The sequence below is a fragment of the Dermacentor andersoni genome, unplaced genomic scaffold, assembly GCF_023375885.2.
Source record: "Dermacentor andersoni unplaced genomic scaffold, qqDerAnde1_hic_scaffold ctg00000615.1, whole genome shotgun sequence".
NCBI classification, from domain to species: Eukaryota; Metazoa; Arthropoda; class Arachnida; order Ixodida; family Ixodidae; genus Dermacentor; species Dermacentor andersoni.
The window spans coordinates 1-10,000 of NW_027315297.1; the positions used below are offsets into that span (position 1 = coordinate 1).

The 10,000-nt window shown below is 53.1% G+C and overlaps 1 non-coding gene across 1 annotated transcript; it reads left to right on the forward strand.

Moving 5' to 3' along the window:
- The first annotated feature begins 5,376 nt into the window (after positions 1–5,376).
- On the forward strand, positions 5,377–5,568 carry LOC140214766 (U2 spliceosomal RNA). The gene has a single exon (XR_011891696.1). It is a non-coding gene; the product is annotated as a U2 spliceosomal RNA (small nuclear RNA).
- The last annotated feature ends 4,432 nt before the right edge of the window (positions 5,569–10,000 follow it).

Genomic DNA, 10,000 nt, shown 5'->3' on the forward strand with positions numbered 1-10,000 from the left:
TTGATCCTCGTTAAAGGATTTAGAGTGTACTCATTTCAATTACGGGGCCTCAAAAGAGTCCCGTATTGTTATTTTTCGTCACTACCTCCCCGTGCCGGGAGTGGGTAATTTGCGCGCCTGCTGCCTTCCTTGGATGTGGTAGCCGTTTCTCAGGCTCCCTCTCCGGAATCGAACCCTGATTCTCCGTTACCCGTAACAACCATGGTAAGCAAGTAACCTACCATCGAAAGTTGATAAGGCAGACACTTGAAAGAAAACGTCGCCGGCTCGTGGCCATGCGATCAGCACAAAGTTATCCAGAGTCACCACACAATACGGGCCGAAACCCGATCGATCTTGGTCTAATAAAAGCACCCGTCGCCCAAAGGGCTTCAGGCTCACTGCATGTATTAGCTCTAGAATTGCCACAGTTATCCAAGTAGGAAGAAACGATCTAAGGAACCATAACTGATTTAATGAGCCATTCGCGGTTTCGCCTTATTTCGGCATGTACTTAGACATGCATGGCTTAATCTTTGAGACAAGCATATGATTACTGGCAGGATCAACCAGGTAATCGTTCAACTGCGCGTCCAGCCTTTCAAGCAGGCCGGACGCCGTTTTTGCGATGCCGAGGCCACCTTCAGGCGCCCCAACACGCTTCGTTCTCGCAAAGGGTAGCACTTTGCACAGCTCCGAGACGACGGCGTTCGAGCTCGCTACGGCGCCCTCCCCGCAGGGCCGGGTATCGCCACGCGGCAAGAAGCACGCAACATTCTCGATAGACCGGTTGTGTCGACTCGATCGCGGCTTGCGGTTTCTCTCGAGCCCGCAGCACTGGTGGACCGACCGACACTTGCAACGTAGCCGAGACGGCAAAGCCGCTAGGCGACGGGTCACGCCCGCGCCTTCGGCGCTTTCGTATTTGATTCGTCCGAGGACGATGCGGAACACACTTCGATATCGTGGAAAAAGCGTCGTCCGACAACCAGCCCCTAACGCATCAAGCGGATGAGGCTGCAGACGTCAGCTGTGGGATCCACGGGAGCGATACCGGGGACACGCTTGACGGGCACGAAGCCCGCCGCATATCAAACACCCAGGTCGCTTTGGGGGCGACTGCTCTCTGGGACCCCCATATAATAGCAGCGATAAGTACCCAGACCTCCATGGGGCCGTACTCGTGCCACTTTCGACGAGCGTTTGGCGAAAATCGTGCCGCCTCGTAACGCCGCGAGCAAGATTGAAAGCTTACGTCGGCAGCACAATGCCGAAGTCGTGAAAGCGCAGCGCGTCTACCGAATGCGCGAACGGCAATTTCTCGCTAATGGCCAGTACGGTTTCCTGCACAATTGCCTTTCTGTCGCCCTACGGGGCCCCCGGCCGATCGATTCGAGGCACGCTAGCACGGCCCCTTCGCCATTTCCAGAGCACGAGTGCGAACAGTGCGGGCGGCGTGCTCGACGCCCCGGCTGACGTCGTTTCGGACTTTGTCTCTTCGCGTGCTCGCGGCAACGCCGCGGCCAACGACGACGTCTGCGCGGTTCTTTGCCGGTTCCCGGCGTGCTATAGTGCAGCCCTCTGCAGGGTGACACCGGCTCCGTCGTGGCCGTGCGGCGGCTTGTACGCAAAAGTTGCGTCAAAGGCGTCGCGCTCGCGCCGCCCCGGCACACGCGGTTTCGGACTTTGTCTCTTCCAGCGCTCGCGTAGTCGTGGGCACGATTGTCGACGTCGGAACGGTGCGCGGACTACGCCACGAGCACGCGCAAGCCGAAAATCGCACTACGGTACAATGTCGGCCGGGGCCGTACGGCCCCTTACAGTAGCAGCGATAAGTGCCCAGACCTCCATGGGGCCGTACTCGTGCGACGCGGCCGCGTACTGCGCCGAGCCGAGCGCCAATATTTGGCTTTTGCAGGGCGGATTCGAGCTCTGGCGATCGCCGCGGTACCGCCGCTCACCGATTCAAGGCACGCTAGCGCGGCCCCTTCGCCATTTCCGAGCACGCGTGGCGAACAGTGCGGGCGGCGTGCTCGACGCCCCGGCTGACGTCGTTTCGGACTTTGTCTCTTCGCGTGCTCGCGGCAACGCCGCGGCCAACGACGACGTCTGCGCGGTTCTTTGCCGGTTCCCGGCGTGCTATAGTGCAGCCCTCTGCAGGGTGACACCGGCTCCGTCGTGGCCGTGCGGCGGCTTGTACGCAAAAGTTGCGTCAAAGGCGTCGCGCTCGCGCCGCCCCGGCACACGCGGTTTCGGACTTTGTCTCTTCCAGCGCTCGCAACCATGTCGGGGCCGACGCCGACGACTGCGTGGTGTTTCAACGATTGCCGGCGTGACACAATGCAGCTGCGTGCGGGATGCCAGCGATTCCGTCGTGTCCGTGCGGCGGCTTGTACGCAAAAGTTGCGTCAAAGGCGTCGCGCTCGCGCCGCCCCGGCACACGCGGTTTCGGACTTTGTCTCTTCCAGCGCTCGCGTAGTCGTGGGCACGATTGTCGACGTCGGAACGGTGCGCGGACTACGCCACGAGCACGCGCAAGCCGAAAATCGCACTACGGTACAATGTCGGCCGGGGCCGTACGGCCCCTTACAGTAGCAGCGATAAGTGCCCAGACCTCCATGGGGCCGTACTCGTGCGACGCGGGCGGCGTACTGCGCCGAGCCGAGCGCCAATATTTGGCTTTTGCAGGGCGGATTCGAGCTCTGGCGATCGCCGCGGTACCGCCGCTCACCGATTCAAGGCACGCTAGCGCGGCCCCTTCGCCATTTCCGAGCACGCGTGCGAACAGTGCGGGCGGCGTGCTCGACGCCCCGGCTGACGTCGTTTCGGACTTTGTCTCTTCGCGTGCTCGCGGCAACGCCGCGGCCAACGACGACGTCTGCGCGGTTCTTTGCCGGTTCCCGGCGTGCTATAGTGCAGCCCTCTGCAGGGTGACACCGGCTCCGTCGTGGCCGTGCGGCGGCTTGTACGCAAAAGTTGCGTCAAAGGCGTCGCGCTCGCGCCGCCCCGGCACACGCGGTTTCGGACTTTGTCTCTTCCAGCGCTCGCGTAGTCGTGGGCACGATTGTCGACTTCGGAACGGTGCGCGGACACCGCCACGAGCACGCGCAAGACGAAAATCGCACTACGGTACAATGTCGGCCGGGGCCGTACGGCCCCTTACAGTAGCAGCGATAAGTGCCCAGACCTCCATGGGGCCGTACTCGTGCGACGCGGCGGCGTACTGCGCCGAGCCGAGCGCCTATATTTGGCTTTTGCAGGGCGGATTCGAGCTCTGGCGATTGCCGCGGTACCGCCGCTCACCGATTCAAGGCACGCTAGCGCGGCCCCTTCGCCATTTCCGAGCACGCGTGCGAACAGTGCGGGCGGCGTGCTCGACGCCCCGGCTGACGTCGTTTCGGACTTTGTCTCTTCGCGTGCTCGCGGCAACGCCGCGGCCAACGACGACGTCTGCGCGGTTCTTTGCCGGTTCCCGGCGTGCTATAGTGCAGCCCTCTGCAGGGTGACACCGGCTCCGTCGTGTCCGTGCGGCGGCTTGTACGCAAAAGTTGCGTCAAAGGCGTCGCGCTCGCGCCGCCCCGGCACACGCGGTTTCGGACTTTGTCTCTTCCAGCGCTCGCAACCATGTCGGGGCCGACGCCGACGACTGCGTGGTGTTTCAACGATTGCCGGCGTGACACAATGCAGCTGCGTGCGGGATGCCAGCGATTCCGTCGTGGCGGTGCGGCGGCTTGTACGCAAAAGTTGCGTCAAAGGCGTCGCGCTCGCACCGCCCCAGGCACACGTGGTTTCGGACTTTGTCTCTTCGAGCGCTCGCAGCGATGTCGAGGCGATCGCTTACGTCTGCACGGTTTCCGGTGTGCTACAATGCAGCAGTCTGCCGCACTACACCTCTTGGTTGCCGAGGCCAGCACGGCAATTTACTGAAGCGAGCGCATTGCGCCCAGGCGGCAGCGGACTTTGTGCTTTCGGGAGTGCTCTTGCTGTAAAATTTGAACGGCTGCAGCTGCGCGAAGCAAGTGTACCTATTTTCACTCTCTCTCTGTCTGCCTTTGAGGCGACTGTAATTTCACTTTAAACGCAACTGGAGGCGGGAGCAACCTGATGAGAGTAGGTGGACTTCGGTACATGTTGTAATTTAGAAATTGCTTTCAAGCTTTGAGGACATACACCTTCGCGCCATCTGCTTTCCCCGTCTCTTTGGCACTTTATAGTATGTGCTGCATGCTCTGCATTCCAAAGAAACACGCCTGTGTCTCTCCCTCTCTCACGTTCTTCTTCTTTTTGTAGCTGCTGTTGTAGAAGATGCTATGCTCTTTAATCGCTGTAACATAGAGTGCTTGCACAAGCCAACAACTGTTTGCGCGTTTTTTTTTTTTTTTTTTCTCTTCCCAAGACGTTTCTGCCATTATTCACTAACTCTCGTTCTTAGTATGCAATGGAGCGTTAGCTCGCGCCATCTACCTTTCTTTCTGTATTGCAAAGTCCGCAGGTTTTCCTAGTTCCGTACACAGATGGCGCTAATGCGTTTTGGCGCCAGGTTCGAACGACCTCGCTGTACTCGTGTTTCCCATTTGAATGTTTCAAAGGGGTTTGCGACAGGGGGTGGTTCTTGTGCAAGGCTGAGCTTTCCAGCTGCGTTTAAGCTATGCTAGCATGTGTGCGTATATATATATATATATATATATAAATACACAAACACACACACACACACACACACACACACATGCATATATACATACACACACACGGTAATGGTAAAGATGATGAGGTAGCACTTTTTTTTTTTTTTTTTACAATGCCTGTGTTTCAGATGGCGATCTTTCTCCCCTCTATGTTTCCGGTGGGAAGGAGTGTGCAGCGTTTTCTATATTTATTTTGTCATTCACTTCTATGTTGCTCGTCTTCGTACATGGGGCATGCTACCTAATTCTACCGGTCGAATCGACACGTTGCGATCCGTCCCGGCCTGTGCCGTATCAAAATTTTCAGTGGGCCTTGCGGTAAATAAAAAGAAATGAAGGAAATGCGCGTAGTATATTACAATTGCACACGGGCTTGAAACGAAGCCCTCAAGGAAGGTCACCTTGAGCGGTCGCATTCAGACGGAAGTAAGCATTCCCCTGGCGCGTTTTTTTCCGCTCGCCTGTTCCGTTTTCTACGAGGTTGCCTTGGTTGGTTTCGCGTTACAAGCAAGCTTGCACTCGGGTCTCGTTTCTACGCGACAGCGTTTCGTTAACAGCGAAAGACTGAGGCGTTGCGAGTTCATCCGTGAGATAGGGAGCGTTGAGTCTGTACACAGGCTGAATTTTATAATATTGCCCACGCTGTTGCTGAGGTTACCCATGTCGGCAGGGCGCCCACAAGGCAGTAGTACAATGAAGTGAAGTGAAGGACATCGCTTCTCGGCCTTTTGGCTAAGATCAAAGTGTAGTATTCTGTTCTTATCAGCTTAATATCTGATACGGGTTCTATATGGACCCACGATATTAAACCTATTTTTGGAAGTTGGCGAGTGCTTGAAGCCTGCTTCACCTCCGCCGCAGGTCGGCCCGGTATTGCACTACCTCCGGGATCGGCCCCGCTCACTTAGGTGAGACTTCATTCAATCAAAATGAAGAGCACAAGCTCAACGCGAGCAGTGACTTGACACGCACCATTCCTATACTACACGCAACGATGCCGGTTCGCGGACCACGAGAGTAATTAAACTGCCACTCCATCTGTGTGTAGCGTCGCACTTGTTGCGTCGCAAATGGGACAGCCGCTCCAGCAAATTTCTAGTTATGGGCTTCGAGAAAAATTAATGAAAGCAAAAGAAAGAACCAGAATTCCTATTTGTCCGATGTCTCTGAATGATTGTCTCCTGTAAAGAGCCACTTGGGGGGATGGGGGGTAGGATTAGCCGTGGGGTTCGCAATCAATATGAATCCCACTCAAAGCCAACACTGGATTTTGGAGTTCACTATCGCTTGGATCCGTAAACCACCGCGGCCACGCAAGCTCGCCCTGCCGCCGAAATCCGCTGCCCAAGTGGAAGAAAGATTCCCTATGAAAGAAAAATAGAGTGCCCGATTTCTGGCAACTACTGTGCAGCCTTTGTGTACACATTTTCGCAGCAGTGGGACCGAGCGCCTCGAAAACAAACTTGTCGTATGCCCAAATGTGGCGAAATATATTCAAGGGTTAAAAGGTGCCTCATCTTTCTAACCTGTATGTTACGAAGACCTGTTGCTACCTTTTCATCATGAACATCATCATCATCATCATCCTGGCTACGCCCACTGCAGGGCAAAGGCATCTGCCATGATCCTCCAAGTACCCCGGTCAGGTGCCGATTGTCGCCATGTAGTCCCTAATCTAATCTGCCCTCCTAACTTTCTGCCACCCCCTGCTACGCTTCCCTCCTCTTGGAATTCAGTCTGTAACCCTTAATGGCCACCGGTTATCTTCCCCCCAGATTGCATGCCCTGCGCATGCCCATTTGTTTTTCCTGGTTTAAACTTTGGTGTCATTAACGAGCGTTTCTTCTCGCACACCCCAATCTGCTCTATTCCGATCCCCCCGTGACGCCACACCCATCATCCTTCTTTCCAGAGCCCGTTGCGTCGCCCTCAGTTACCCTTCGGTAATCCTCAAAGCTTTTTGTTGGGGCACTCGTGGCATCTTTCTCGTTTAATGAAGTCAAATTTTTTTCAGTTTTGGGGGAAAACTCAATGAGCTAGGCGCGATTGTGTCCCTGGCGCCGCTCTCAACAAGATGGCGGCGCCCATGCTTTTTGCCTGCAGGTTCGGCCCTACGCAGAACACGCCTGCCGGGCAGTGTAGCCACGTTGAAGGGGCAAAGCGTAGTGCAGTGAAGCGCTTGCTCGGGCGAAAAACGCAAATATGAGCCAAACAGGAATTTCCATTATTGGAAATTCCAGTTCAGTTTGCGCATTGCGTTCGCCTAAGGTAAAGAACACAAATGCGAGTGCCACAGCAGTCAAGTCAAAGCTTAGGATTGCGTATCATTTTTTTTTTTTTTTTTCTTTTCGTGCCTTTTACTCCTGGCCTGCGTGGCCCTAGCGCGCATGCACACGAAAGTAATGAAATGCTGAAAACACGAAATAATGCGGTGCGGCTGTATCATATCTATTTTGTGCGCTTTGTTCTTTGTGGACTACAGCGGTGTGCGTCATGAGAAAGTTTCGGTGCCCTTCTTGGGTGACCAGTGAAGCTATATTTAAAACCACATTGATTTGTACGGTTATTGCTACAAACTGCGTGTGGGTGTTTTTCTTTTTCGCTGCCAACGATGGGTTATCGCAACCGCGATCGGTTCTGCTGCTACGCTAGACGCGTGCTTGCCAACGGTTGGCTCTATACGCGACCCGCGACGCGTGGTCGGCACATTCAAGCAGTCAATTGCAAACCGTTCCAAGAAAAAGGATGTACTCCACTTGCCACCTAGTTCGACGATTGTACTTTCTGACCCTCGAGGAAGCGCCGCCTTCCCACGTTTTCTATAATACGATAAGATTCAGAGCGACCGCGACCACTTGTCTTTGTCAATATCTCGGAAACGCTTTCTTTGTTTTCTTTTTTTTTTTTTAAATCCAGATACTCAGACGCGCCCGTGTTCACGCGCACTTGTTCTCTCCGATAAGCAGGGAAGCTCGGTTGGGGTGGTGTCGGGCCTTGCGCATGCGCTGCTGAGCTCGTCGCTTCGCCGGCCGGTCGATGCTGGCGCGGTACTGGTAATGAACTTCGACGTGCATGGTGAAACGTCACTTTGTATTGCCACTGTAGACTAGCAATGCAATGTGTTTGCGAGCGATTGGATAAATGAGAAAGCGTGCACTGTCTACAGTTCATGCCCCTCTAGAGTAGTGGAAATGTTGCTCCAAGTGTTAGGTTTGTAATTTGCGCCTACGAACATGAACTAAACAAAGAAAATGGTCTGCAGCCGCCTTCGCTTCATAAAATTCCCGTACGAAGAAATTTCCGTGCGCGAATGAGAGAGCAAAAGAGAGAAACCATGTTAAGAAGAATGGCTGCCTTTTACGTGATCTCGCGCATGAAACCAGACGATAGATTAATTTTAGCCGTTCATTTTGATTTGCCGAATGTAAACCGGAACACTTTCTCCACCGCGGTCTTCAGATTTGAATGGCAATCAATCACATCCTTTCTTTTTTTTTTTTTTTTCTGTTTCTTTCTATCTGGAACCGAAAGAATTCAGAACGCCATTTCAATCTTAGATTCGATTAGATATCGCGACTGGTATGCTGAAATATCACGCCTTATCTGGTGTTAACCTTCTTGATCACGGCAATAAAAAATCGCCAGTTCCCGAACTTTAATCGCGCCGAAGATGAACCGATATGCTGGATTCTTATTGTCATGATTTTATAGAAAGCGCTGGTTCTATGGCTAGCTTTGAGGAAAAGAAAAACATCGTTCAGGAATGTATAACTCTAAACAACTAAAAAAAAAAATCTGCCGGCAATTGGTACTACAACGAGAGTACTGAGAATACTGGAAAAGATGAAATCCAATCATGCTGAACTGAACTGAGATTATTTCATCAAGACATGCCCCGAAAAACGTGGCCACTTTCAATGATAATTTCAAATGTGATTTCTTTCTTTTTTTTTTTTCTTTTTTTTTTTTTTTACGACGGATAATAATTATCTTTCCAATGGCGGATGTGAAAATTTCAGAGCACGTCATTTTCGAAATCCCAAGGCCCCGGACGCATTCTCTCTTCTTTAAGTATTTTGGTGGTGCACACGGAGGAAAATTTCGCGCACGTAATTTATAAACTAGTAGTTGATTTTCTAGAAGAACACAAAGTGCTGACAAACGGCCAACCAGGACACAATTAAATTGGTATTACGCACGGTTTCGAAGCCGCGGTAACAAAAGGGTAACAAAGGGACGTTCATTTCGTGGTGTCGATTTCACGTCTCTCACAATAAAAAAAAAAAAAATAATAATAATAAAAACTACTGCATAAAATAGGTTTTCCCAAACTGGATGGTTTCGATCAGCTTTTGAACAGCCCTTCCTTAAATTGAGTTGGCGTTGATTGAGCAGGTGCGGGCCTCTGCTGTTTTGGATTTTTGTAAATGGCATCAGTACTGGACAGTCCGTTCACTTGAGGATCAAAGGAGAAACCCCCCAAAAAAATATCATATCGTGGTGAGAGACGTGGCAGATGAGTACAATTATCGGCAGAAAAAAAAAAAGGAAAACCGCCTCGTACTCAGAAGCCGCTCCTCTCACGTGTGAAGCTTCAAACAAATTGTTTTTCTTGAGACGCTCTATAAAGTTATACACAGCTCCTTAAATGCAGCACCCGCACACAAAGCCAAACGTTCCAAGCTGGAAAGAAAGCATGAAATTCGCGGTGCCCGTTTCCTGTGAAACAACGGGCAACAATACGCCAAGTCCGCTACCACGTCAGCCGGGGCGGCCACACCCCGCCCGCGCTTAAGCCACATATGGCGACTGAAAATGCTCGCCGCTCAAGCTGCGCGCGGCAAAGTCCGCAACCACGTCAGCCGGGGCGGCCACGGAGAGCGCCGAACGCCCGCGCTTAAGCCTGAAAATGCTCGGCGCTTACGCCAGGTAGCGAGAAAAAATGCTCGGCGCTTAAGCCACGCGGGGACTAAAAACTGAAGCCACGGGATTGTTGCTGAAATTGTATGCATTCCGGTGGAGGTCTGTCGGCGCCGGCGCGCGGCAAAGTCCGCAACCACGTCAGCCGGGGCGGCCACGGAGAGCGCCGAACGCCCGCGCTTAAGGCTGAAAATGCTCGGCGCTTAAGCCAGGTAGCGCGAAAAAATGCTCGGCGCTTAAGCCAGGTAGCGAGTAAAAATGCTCGGCGCTTAAGCCACGCGGGGACTACAACTGAAGCCACGGGATTGTTGTTGCTGAAATTGTATGCAGTCCGGTAGAAGTCTGTCGCGCGCCTGCGCGCGGCAAAGTCCGCAACCACGTCAGCCGGGGCGGCGAAAAAAAAAAAAAAAAAAAAA